Source organism: Aricia agestis, chromosome 15 (genome assembly GCF_905147365.1).
Source record: "Aricia agestis chromosome 15, ilAriAges1.1, whole genome shotgun sequence".
NCBI classification, from domain to species: Eukaryota; Metazoa; Arthropoda; class Insecta; order Lepidoptera; family Lycaenidae; genus Aricia; species Aricia agestis.
In genome coordinates this window covers 7,443,987-7,457,130 of record NC_056420.1, presented here as the reverse complement: position 1 = coordinate 7,457,130, position 13,144 = coordinate 7,443,987, and the positions used below count along the sequence as shown (strand labels likewise).

The 13,144-nt window shown below is 36.3% G+C and overlaps 2 protein-coding genes across 2 annotated transcripts in view; one reads left to right on the top strand and one right to left on the bottom strand.

The window, feature by feature from the left end:
* The window catches only part of LOC121734115 (elongation factor-like GTPase 1), a 209,793-nt gene that overhangs the window by 21,683 nt on the left and 174,966 nt on the right, over positions 1 to 13,144 (top strand). The window lies entirely within an intron of this gene.
* The window catches only part of LOC121734116, a 124,344-nt gene that overhangs the window by 7,240 nt on the left and 103,960 nt on the right, over positions 1 to 13,144 (bottom strand). The window lies entirely within an intron of this gene.

Below are 13,144 nucleotides of genomic sequence, written 5' to 3'. Positions count from 1 at the left end.
ACACGACGTCGCATCGTGAAACGTGGTACGACACGACGTCGTATCGTGTTTATATGTCCCGGCTCGTAGGCTCATTGTAAAGTTAGGTAAGGTATACCTTACCTAAACAACTTAGAACCTACTTAACTAAACTTTTTTGCCGACTCTACAACTAAGTCGGCGTCTTTAAGTTAAAAATGTGTGGAGTTCTTTAATTGTCGATTTACTGTACAATGATGTGAACTAACTGTTCCGAATTCCGTTCTGTCGTCAAATAATTGTTTTTATTTAATCACAGTATTGTTTCCTTAATTGGTAGACATTTTGTACGAACAGATTATAATTATATTTTCTACGACCTTAATTGTATTGTAATAAAAAGTATTTTTTTAAATATAGCAAGGAAAAATTAGTTTTCTCGCCTTTTTGTCAATGTAGGTAGATAATATTACTTTTGGAGCTTTACGTAGAGTTAATCGCAGAAAAATGTTGCCTTTTTGTTTGTTTTTTTTTTGTGATAGATTTAGAGTTTAAAGAAGCGCAAAAAGGGGAAGACTGCTTCTTTGCCTACAAATTTTCTTTCTTTTCAATTATCTGAAAAGGTATTTCGGCTAATATAAATAAAGTTTTTAATTTCCATTTTCAATTTACAAATCAAATTCAGTTAAACGGTTGGAGTATTCTCGTAATGCGATTCGCACTTTTTGCTAATTCATTGACCGATACCTTTTGCTTTTTGTTGGTGCGTTTTCTTCGACTTTCACTACCGTAATTATCTTTTTGACACAGATACAAATGTAATAAACAAAGTTTAAATAATTGTAAATGTAGATTTGATTAGTTGTTGGCAAATTCTCGATTTCCATGATTGTAAAAACGCTATCCTTCGTTGCGCCAACATTCTTTTAACGCGCGAAAATCTTAAATTTTTCCGGGATAAAAAGTATCATATTATGTCCTTTCCCGTGACTCGGGTATGGCTATATTTCAGTTAAATTGCTCCAGTGGTTTAGGCGTGTAGAGGTAACAGACAAACAGATATACTCTCGCATTTAAAATATTTATATTAATATAATATTAACATTTTAGACAACTTTATATGAGCTATTTATTCAATAATGCTTTTGATTGGTTAATGCAAACATGTCAGCCAATCAAATACGCTATTCACGATAAACTTTAAAGACATATTAGTCTCTGAAAGTGGGTAGCTAGCGTCAATATAATGTCATAATCATCGTATATTAGAAATTATCTACAAAGCCACTCAACTAGACATACTATTAATACACTTTGCAGCACCGTTAAGACCATCTCCCGAGCAAACGACCTTGACCATAGATTTGACGCGTTGCCGAGATCGCACAAAAATCCTATTTTTTACTTATCTTAGTTCAAAATTGATCTAAAAAAGTTAAAAAACGGGGAATATGTAGTTAATGAAATTATCTATCTATTGTCGTGTGTTTCAAATAAACGTAATTTGTAAATAATACCTTATACGGTGTGTAACAAAAATAAGTGATAATACTTTAGGGTGTGTACGTGTTCCTTGTAGAGAGTTCACTGTGAAAGTAGCAGCGCTGAAAGACGAAAAATTTTTTTCACTTTTGTATGGGCAAGGGCCCGAGCGTCACGAGCTTCCCCATACAAAAGTGAAAAAAAAAGATCTTTCAGCGCTGCTACTTTCACAGTGAACTCTCTACAAGGAACACGTACACACCCTAAAGTATTATCACTTATTTTTGTTACACCCTGTATACCTTGCCTTAAATCGCACGTACACATCTACATGTTACATATTCGTGGCAACTTCTACAGCATAATATGTCCGCAAAGGATAGGTTTTGAAAACTTCTCAGCTTTACAATCCAAATCATTGGATTCGGATCAGATATTTAATTATATACAAATTGTTATACATAATTAAATATCTGATCTCTTTGCAGCGCCGTAAAATCGCATTCACACACACATGTTACAATTATATAGCTCAACTATGCCTGATGCCCATAGATGTACTCAAAGGCAAAGTTTTGAAACTCCTACGTTGTAAGTCCCAAACCCAATTCATGTAACTCAATATCTGTAAGCGGGAGCTACAGCTAGCTAGAAACAAAAGAATCGATCAAAAAATTCCCACTTCGTGACCTCAAAAATGACACCGAAGTCCCGACAGGGCGTGTCGCAGATGAGTGATGTGCCCCCAAACACGATATTGGTTTTGTTAGGGACCCTGCACATAGAAAGACTAGACTAATACTTTGTTTTTGCTTAAGGATGACTGTGATATTGAGAGGGAACGGAGAGCGCTATCGGTGAGGGCAAACATGCTCACTCGTCGGTTTGCGCGTAGCTCACCTAATGTGAAAGTGACCTTATTCAGGGCTTATTGCACCTCCTTCTATACGGGTAGCCTGTGGGACAATTACACCCAGAAATCGTATAGCGCTCTTCGTGTCCAATTCAACAACGCGTTCAGGGTGTTGTTGGGTCTGCCTTGGCGCTGCAGCGCGTCAGGGATGTTCGCTGAGGCACGTGTAGACTGCTTTTATGCAACAATGCGAAAAAGATGCGCGTCCTTGGTGCGACGGGTGAGGGGCAGTACCAACAGCATACTGAGGATGTTTGCAGAACGGTTGGACTATCCTTATGTTAATCGATGTGGAGCTGTGTTAATAAATTAGCAAAATAGTTGACAACTTGTTAATATTATACTAGCTGTTAGCGACTATTTTGTTAAATTAAAATTTTTAAATACTAACATTAGCTTTTAATAATAAAGTGTTACTAACAATTGGGCCAAATGTAGTCTGAAAATAAAATTTATTATTATTATTATTAAGTATTTGTTCAAACCTACGCGACCAAGCGACTGCGAAGTGCGAAGCGGGAGCGTCAAGTTGTCAAATGGTTTTCTTCTTCTTTTTTTAAAAATGGCCGCCTCGGTGAGTTGCCAATGTCAGAGTGGCTTAAAGGACTTTGCTCTATGTAGCGAAGGTCTGGTGAAGTAACAAGACGTGTACGGTTACAAAACAAAATTACATATTTACAGGAGTTTACAGGAGTTGATTAATGGTTTTAAAAAAGAAGTCCAGTTATGTACACTTCAAAACACATTTGACAACTTGACGCACATCGTAGTTTAGCATCTTACCGAAACGGAGCACGAGACATGAGCATGACGCGGTAGCGATTCACAATGTTTTTCAATTACTATACAAAAAGATACAATATGTTTTTTGCAAGATTTTTTTGAATTTCATACATTTTTTATGAACAAGATACTAATAGATGATTTCTAACATCTCTCTCTGAAATAACAAAAGAATATAAAACCAAGAAAGCTTTAATCCTGTAAAATTGGAGTTCACCGGACGTCACGTCCACAATACACCGTGAACACCTTCGGCCGAATTTTAATCGGAATCGCACCGATTGTTCTTGTTTCGCGGCGAATCGATTATCTCGGCCCGTTAAATATCGATATGGGAATGAGGCCGGTAATTATTTTGCCCTTTACCATGGGCGAAACTAGGCGTTGAATGTACAATGCTCTTTACTGTAAAGTGGGCTTTTTGCTTTATCTTCAAAAAATTTTTTTTGATGATCATGAAAATTTAAAACCGTTAAACGTTTGGATGTAAAAAAGGTTCTACGTCCATACCTGTGAAGTTTTTTATTCGTTTCTATGAAACTTGGATTAAAGTTATGAGGATTATAAGTTTACAGTCTACACGAGGCTTAACAGAAGCAATAGCCCATAAATAGCTGTAAACCTAACGCCTAAAGTAATACACTATCTCAACCATCATCTTAAATATACCTGTTACATGTTGCACGCTATTGCATATTTTGCTTTGAATAAAACTATCCTAGTTATATCCTTTCACAAAACTACCAACTATGACTACAAACCGTAGAGTTAATATACCTAGCTGAATAGAGCAATAATCTCGAGCTGTCAAATGAAACTGAAATTGATTTACGTCTGTCTAAAACTTGTTTACGTATACGGTATACACAAGCATCTTTCTAAGAGATTAAATTGTCAACGTGCCGATAAGTGCCGACTGGACGTGAAAGTGATGAAAAAAAATTGGTTCTGCTGTCATGTATCACGCGTCTCTTTTTACCACGCAGTGTTACTGATAGTGACATCTCGCTTGCTCAGGCCTTTGTTCCTCTATTCCGCTAGGTATTACTTTATGGTACAAACAGACACATAACACACCTTTATAATTTTATGATGAAATTGAATAATATGAAACAATATAAAACACTTACTTCACCCGTTATTCAGTGAAAATAAAGGAAGATGTGCTAGGTCACCTTAGCGTCGGTGGTCTCGAACAAATCGAGTAATAAAACGATTAATCGTTCGAGGTACAGCTAATCGATTATCTGGAGCCCCGTTACGTAAGGTCAGATCCTGAGATATATCTATGCGAAGTCATATACAACCGTGTGTGTAACATACGAGATACTATAGGGCTCGTACATAAGCAAATCACAGTGCAGTAAATATTTGTAATATTTCTAACAAAAGATCCATATTGTGTGTAAAAGGCAAAGGCGTTATACACCTTAGTCCTTGTCTGATTACATTAGAACAACCTTGGATAAGGTATGGTTAACTGTAGCGTCTTTATACGCAGTGTATTGTAAGCAACACAGAATTTAATTCTATTTATTCACGGAAAGAGTACACTTATCTAAGTTGCTATGATCTTCTAATATCCCATTCCCTAAATTAAGTCCCTAGGGACTGCCTTAATATAATAGATCCTTCCGATTTAAATCGGAAGGATTTCTATCCTGTTCTTACAAACCTACATATCGTAAATATGTAAGATTTATACCTAATACTTTCATCGTAGGGCGTTTATTGCCAACCTAAACCCTCAAACAAATCTCCCAACAACTCCAATTAATCGGCAATCAGGCCCCGTTACATAAGGTCGGGCAGATCTCCCGATATGTTTACCTAATATTACAAATCTACATATCGTAAATATTCAAGACTAGATAGATGACGCCCGCAACGCCGTTGCGCCAAAATTCGTGTATCGCACAGAAACCGTACATTTTTCCGGGATAAAAAGTAACCTATGTCCTTTCCCGGGACTCAAAGTATTTCCATACCAAATTTCAGCGCAATCAGTTTAGTGGTTTGGTCGTGAAGAGGTAAAAGTCATATAGACAGTCAGCTAAACACTTTCGGATTTATAATTTTAGTATGGATTTATACATGGTTGTAGGACAGGAAATCAAATCTCCCCATAAACAAAGCAACTAGTCCGATTAATCGGCAATCAGGCCCCGTTACATAAGGTCGGGCAGATCTCCCGATATGTTTACCTAAAACGCTAATCGTGGCTCGCGATCTTGACATGTACTGAACTTCGTGCAACCTGCAATCTGGTCTGGTTGGTCGTTGAACCGCGCCGATCGGCTCTATTTGTTTTATTGTAATGGATCTTTCAATATTTTGATCTTGAGAATTCCTTTGGTTTGGAACGCTAAGTTCTAGAGTTGCAAAAACTTCTCGTGCAAGTTATGTACGCCCCAAAAATACATTCAGATTGTATTGTTGGTGTAGTCCGGTCACCGAGTATGTAAAAATCGTGCATTGAAAACTCTACTTCTTGCGTATTTTAAAACAACAGGGTTCTTACGTGATTTGAATTTTTGTTTCAATTTTAGATATTCTCTTTCATAGAATAAAGCTGCGGCAGTTTCGGAATCGGAAGAATACCGACCCTGTCAGCATTTTGCTTGATATTGATTTCAGTATAGACAAAAAATCGGCCAAGTGCGAGTCAGACGCGCACGAAGGGTTCCGTACTGTTATAGAGCAAAAATAAGACAAAAATTGTGTTTTTTGTATGGGAGCCCCCTTAAATTATTATTTTTTTAAATATTATTATTAATTATTAAAGTAAGTACACATATAACTTAGGACGTGAAAATTTCAAGTGCCTACCTGTTGCCATTATTGATAACGAGCAAAAAAGGCCAAAAAAAATACGTTTGTTGTATGGGAGCCCCCCCTAAATATTAAGATTATTTTGTTTTTAGTATATGTTGTTATAGCGGCAACAGATATACATAATCTGTGAAAATTTCATAAGTCTAGCTACAGTGGTTCTTGAGATATAGTGACGGACAGACAGACATCGAAGTCTCATAAATAGGGTCCCGTTTTCACCCTTTGGGTACGGAACCCTAAAAAGCATTTTATAAATACTGACAGCTGCTTTCTTACGTTCTGATCGTGCGATTTTTCGCGTAAAGTACTTTCGGTATAATTTTATATCACCATTAAATTATAAAAGTTATATTTTTAATTGTCAATAGCCTCTATAAATAGATATCCTGTAGTTTGATTGCGTGTGATTGCAGGCGTCTGTTATAACGTAGGCGTCTTAGACCAGGGGTCACCAAATGGCGGACCGCGGTCCGCGTCCGGACCGCCGACCCATTGTGTTCGGACCAAGCATGTTCGAAGATGAACATATTTGAAAATGAAAATTAATTTCGGTCGCGACATAATATTGATGAACATGACGTAGAAACAAAAATTGTTATTTTTCTCATTCATACAAATAAATACCTTTACAATTTCCTTAATTACATTATATTTTGTTTAATATTTTTTTAATGTGTGGTGTGGACCGCGAAGGATATTTTATTTCTTAAAACGGACCCCGAGCGAAACTAATTGGTGACCCCTGTCTTAGACCCTTAGCTTTCATATTAACGGCTAACCAGTTCTGTAGTGGTAAAACGTCATCATTGCACCTAGGTATTGCTCGTTAATTTAATGTCTATTATTCAGATCAACTAGAAATACATACAGTAGAAACCCGATAATCCGGCCCATAGTTATACGGATTCGAGATTATCCAGACTGCCGCATGCCGTCGGAAAATGTATCTTAATAATTTCTTAATAAACATTGATTTTCTGTGTTATTTTTAACGTACTGAACATATGAACCAAACCCACTTCCATACTAATCCATACTTCCATACTAATATTATAAATGCAAAAGTGTGTCTGTCTGTCTGTCTGTCTGTTACCTCTTCACGTCCTAACCGCTGAACCGATTTCGCTGAAATTTGGCATAGAGATACTTTGAGTCCCGGGAAAGGACATAGGATACTTTTTGTCCCGAAAAATGTACGGCTCCCGCGCGATAAACGAATTTTGGCGAAACGGAGTTGCGGGCATCAACTAGTTTCTTTATATATTCGATTATCCGGAGTTTCGAATATCCGAATGCCTATAACGACAACGACTAGTCCGAGTTCTTATTGTAATTTTAAAATTCTCGTCAAAAAAAAGCTTGCATTTTACCCATTAAATAATGTATTTTTCAATTTATTTTACAACAATAAGCGGTTTTTAGTATGGTTACCGTTTTCTGGTTTACATGTGTTTTATAGCTTATAAAGTCACTTTAAAGAATATAACCACTTTATTAAAGTAATAAAAATATCGTTAATATTTATTACTACTTGATGTACGAACACTTTAAATGAAAAACCACTTTAGTCAAGCAAATATAAACCTATTGGCATATTAGAACAAGACTCTACGATTTTGTTTTAGTTAATTAGGGTAACTTTGTATGCACACAGCATATCGCGCAAAAACTTGCACGAATTTAGCGGTGATCTTAATTGTGTTTAGGGTTGCCACCCGTACTTAATTATAAACTATTGTACGTTATTTCAGGCAATTGTACTTTGTACTTTACGAAAATAATAAAGTATGCAAAAATACTTTATTTCAAACTAGATGACCCGATAAACCTCTTATCACCTATCTCCCAACATAAACCCTCCCTGGGCTTTCACGAATGTTTCAAGACCAAAATAAGCCAAAGCGGTTCAGCCGTTCTCGAGTTTTAAAGAAACTAACAAAGTACCGAATTCATTTTAATTTATACTTACAGATAATTTTATTACTTTATTTTTATACTGTGTACGGTTTTTTTCTCATCTAAAGTAGCCGATTGAAGTATGTGTACTTTATTTGCAAAAAAGAAGGTGGCAACCCTAATTGTGTTGGTAAAGTTGCAGTTTGTATAGATTTTATTAAGATAAAATCTAGTGCAATAGAATATGTAATCTCTACTAGTAGATATGCAAAATATTATGTAACTCGCTCTGGATTTTACGCAGTAAATATAACTACTAAGTTGATTTTGGTTTATTCTGATATGAAAGAGTTAACTTTCTATCACTTAGAATTTCACAGGCAGTTTTTTATCACATTAATATGTACTTTTCCACGCTAACAGAGTCACGGTTAGAGTCATAAATGAGATATTAAAATAAATAACTAACCGCCGTACTCAGAGACATTTAATTATGATTAAGCTTCAGTTTAATGAAGAGTTTGACAGATAAAGTATGGGGGTTATGTCAAAATTTTGAATTAATTACATTTAACTAAATAATTTAACACATTTAAAAACAACAATAGTCATTCGCAACCAAACTTAAGAAACCATACAACAACCTTGTAACCAGTAAGCAGTAACCGGGAAAATAGTTAAGCGCGCAACCCGATTACCGAGTACAATTTCATTTCGCTATATCCGTAATGGCACATCCTATTAGGTACAGGTACGTCCCATTAAAGTTCCCTGCCTTTATTAACTTTATGTACCAAGTAAATTACACTGGAATACTCTCCGCCTTAAATATGACTAAGGTACACTTATTTTATGGCGTCCCATATTGCTATTGTAGTTTAACGTCTTTTTAATAAAAATGCATTCAAAAATTGCTTGGCCATTGCACTTTCCAACTGATAAATGACAATGCCAACTGAATGACCTTAGTAAAATTGTAGTCATTTTTAGGGTTCCGTACCCAAAGGGTAAAAACGGGAACCTATTACCAGAGACCAGTAATATTTTCCTTTGTCTAAGCTATTACTGACACTTCGATGTTTGTCCGTCTGTCCGTCTGTCCGTCTGTCTCCAGGCTGTAAAGTCAAGAACCGCTATAGCTAGACTTTTGAAATTGTGTACAACACAGATTGTGTATTTCTGTTGCCGCTGTAAGTTGTAACAAAAAATACAAAAAAAACAAAATAATAATAAATATTTCCCATACAACAAACGTGATTTTTTTGTCTTTTTTTGTTCGTAATCAATAATGGTAGCACTTAGCAGCTAGGCACTTGAAATACTCACAATATTCTTAATTATATTTATATTTTAATCATTAATTATAAAATTAAAATAAAATAAATATTTAAGGCTTCCATACAAAAAACACAATTTTTTGCCAACTTTCGCTCAATAACGGTACGGAACCCTCCGGGCGCGAGTCCGACTCGCACTTGGCCGATTTTTTCTTACTTCGCTGCAAAAAATATTTAATATAACTTGACTAAAGGCCCTAACTTGCCAAGAAGGAAGGATAGGTAAGCATGTTTCGCCAGCTAGTCTAATAAAAATATCTTTATGATGATAGATGCCTGGTATCCATAATCCATTGTAATTATTTTATTTCTAACACTGTGCCAACGCGTTAGTATACACCACTAAAGTCTAAACTTATCTGACAAATAAGAACTCAACACTCCTTTGAGAACCACCGCAGTTAAACCTCCTATATCTCCGGTTTTCCTATTTATAATCGCGGACGTAACTTCCCATCTCGTTATAACTTACGGCGTTACTGACATTTATCGGCGGAATTGTTTCCAATTAAGGCCTCTGTAGAGAATCCATAGGCCATAAAGTGGAGAATCGCCGGCGAGAGATGAATTATTCACAAAATTAATGTTAGTTTTATAGATTCTATTGATTCTTGGATATTGTTAGTGTCTAAAGCGCTTGGCTTGAAATTTTGTTGAAAGTTTTGAAATGGTACTTTCAATTATTTCTACCCGTACTAATATTATAAATGTGAACGTGTGTCTGTCTGTCTATCTGTCTGTCACCTCATCACACCGCTGAACCTATTTTGCTGTTAGTTATGGAGATACTTTGAGTCCCGGGAAAGGACACAGGATACTTTTTATCCCGGAAAAAAGTACGGTTCCCGCGCGATAAACGAATTTGGCCGCAACAAAATTGAGGCCATCATCTAGTTTCACATAATCTTCTCGCTTATACGGCTGAACCTATTTTTTTATGAAATAAGGGGGCAAACGAGCAAACGGGTCAACTGATGGAAAGCAACTTCCGTCGCCCATGGACACTCGCAGCATCAGAAGAGCTGCAGTTGCGTTGTCGGCCTTTTAAGAGGAAATAGGGGAGGGTAGGGAAGGGAAGAGGGGAGGGTAGGGAAGGAAATAGGAGAGGGTAGGGAAGGGAAAAGGGTAGGGGATTGGGCCTCCGGTAAACTCACTTACTCGGCGAAACACAGCGCAAACGCTGTTTCACGCTGGTTTTCAGTGAGCCCGTGGTATTTATCCGGTCTAGCCGGCCCATTCGTGCCGAAGCATGGCTCTCCCTCGTCAAAATATTGTTTTGGGATAGTTTTTATGAACTATTGATGAATGGTTACGGGGCGACGAACAATAATATTTAAGAGAACGAATAGCGACGGTACGATCCGTACGGTAATAACGGCATAGGTGTCGAGTCAGCACTTGAAATGCTAGATTATTTCATACATCTGTCATGTAGGTACATAGATAATCTATTGATAAGAGCTATTACAACTTCAAGCACAAAGTATTTAAGTGCACATAGTCGTTCAGAAGCTTACTCTCCAATTAGGAAGTAATAATTGTAATATTCGGCGAGTAGATGCATCAGCTCACAATAAAATGTATGTAGATTCCGACATGCTAGCCATCGATACAGCTTGAATATATTTGCGAGCCTATCTCTAGACACAATGTATCCTGATTGACCCCACAGTAACGACCTCGGCTGGAAATTATAAAATTGACCCACACAGTTTCACCCACTCAGTTTCAGATACGTTTAAGTAAGGGAATATTCACAACACACTTTAATAAATAACTTAGAATAATTATAGAGAAGGATAAATAGTCCAGGTTCCGTAGATTTTTTTTTATTACTATCAAGCTAATTTTTTGTGAGTAGCTTCATTTTGATGAGACGAACAACAATTTATTTGCGAAAAGTCCTGAAAGTGGTAGCTAACAGAGATAGAAAGGATTTAATACTTTCATTTGATGGTCCTAAAGTATGGATTGATCTATTTGTAAGACAATGTTACTCATAAATTAAGTATGTAATTACAATTAACCTACCAATATACAAAAAATCTGCTGGTTAGGGTTAGGGGAATAATCTTCTGCATTCCCTTTCGGTTACGTCGTTTACATCTGATAAGGATAAGAAGCGACTGTGTTTATAGACTAGGTTTTCTTTTATCTTTTCCAAGAAGGCAACTATCTGATAGCCGATAGTGTGGAGACTGAAGTCACAAAGCTTTACGTTGCGGGATAAAGCAGTTTTATTTCGAGAGGAGAAATATATTTCTTGGTCTGTTTTTAGTTTTAGAAAAGCCGCTGAAGGTTTTTACATGGATGATTGTTTTAAATAAATATTCAGGACGATTCACTGTTTCAAATTATTTTAGAATTTTGTCGCTGCTTACATCGTAATGAGCGATAGAGACAAACTTTTCGGATAAACTTAAATAATAGTAATAAAACAGGATTCTCTACTTTACAAAAAAGGTATGAGAAAAATTTAGGGGCAGCATCAAGCGGTTAGTGAAAAAAAATTGTGTTGTATAAATGTCCTTCTACTTTTTTTTTCAGGTAATATATTAAAGATTAAAATTTAGCAAACCGTAAGACACTTCCGTTACGATACAGTACACACAATCTTAATCGTTGTTACGCCCTGTGGTAATCGATTTTGCGTGCATTCCTCTATCGATGTACTACTTTACAGCTTTATAGTATTACTGTTATAATATCTGTATTATACAATATCCTCATCTTAAGCCACATTCACACATGACATGCCTTTTTTTATAAAATGTAGAACGACAGACTACAGAGATGGTGATATAATATAATCCAAGGTTAACCTTAAACCAGATCTGTGCAAGTGGGCTTAAATAAATTAAAACTTACATTTATGTATTTTGTTATTTAGATGCATGTCGTAGCAATAAATCTCAGTTTAACGATATTTCATTCAACTTTACCTTGTTTTATAGCTGTGTTTATAGCTCACCGCCAATTACTAATCTAATCGGGCTGATTTTAATGTGATTATAATGCCTTTATTTTAATCAGACATATATGCTAGATAAAGATAAGCCTCTAATTATTACGAACATAATAATATTAGACACTTGAATTTGCTTAAATCATTATATACTCGTAATTAACTACCTGAGAGGCGTATCGAACATTTTTCTGCGACAAAATGAAGCATTTTTTTGGGAAAATTATTTACGCATCCACGGCAGATTGGGGAAGTCGGCCGGGTTATGTGGGACTGCCCTGAGGGCCTAGACCAGCGGCAAGCGATTATCGTAAACGCCAACGCCACAAAATGTATCATTTTTGACATTAGTATTCGCTAGCGAAGCGATGACTTGTGTCAAATCGCATACTTACATTTTGTTAGCGTTTACGATAATCGCTTGCCACTTGTCTACTAGGGCTGGCGTCATTCTACCCACGTAAACCCCATAGTCCTCGACTCCCCGCTAATGGCAGGATTACGGGTACGATAGAACTATGTAGCCTAAGTGGTCGTGATCTACCAACTCTATGTCTGTGACTTTCATCAGAATAAGTCTAGTACTTTTGGAGCCTTTGGAGGACTAGCTGTTGCCCGCGACTTCAACCGCGTTAACATAGTATTATAACAAAGATGGATAGTTTTCTCCTTTTTGTTTTTGTGGTTCCTTATACAAAGGGTAAAAACGGATCCTATTTAAGCAAACGTCAAACGCAAACGTCAATAAACTTTCATGTTTCTAACTCAAGAAATGACGGACTTTCATTGAAACTTTCTACCCCAATTTCACCCCCTTGGGGGTAAATTACCAGAAACACTTAAATACGTTTTTTTAATAATGTTAATTTATTTTTAATCAGTAGCACAAAAATAAAGTTTCATGTTTCTAACTCAAGAAATGACGGACTTTCTTTTAAAATTTCAACCCGTATTTCACCCTATTGGGGGTAGAAT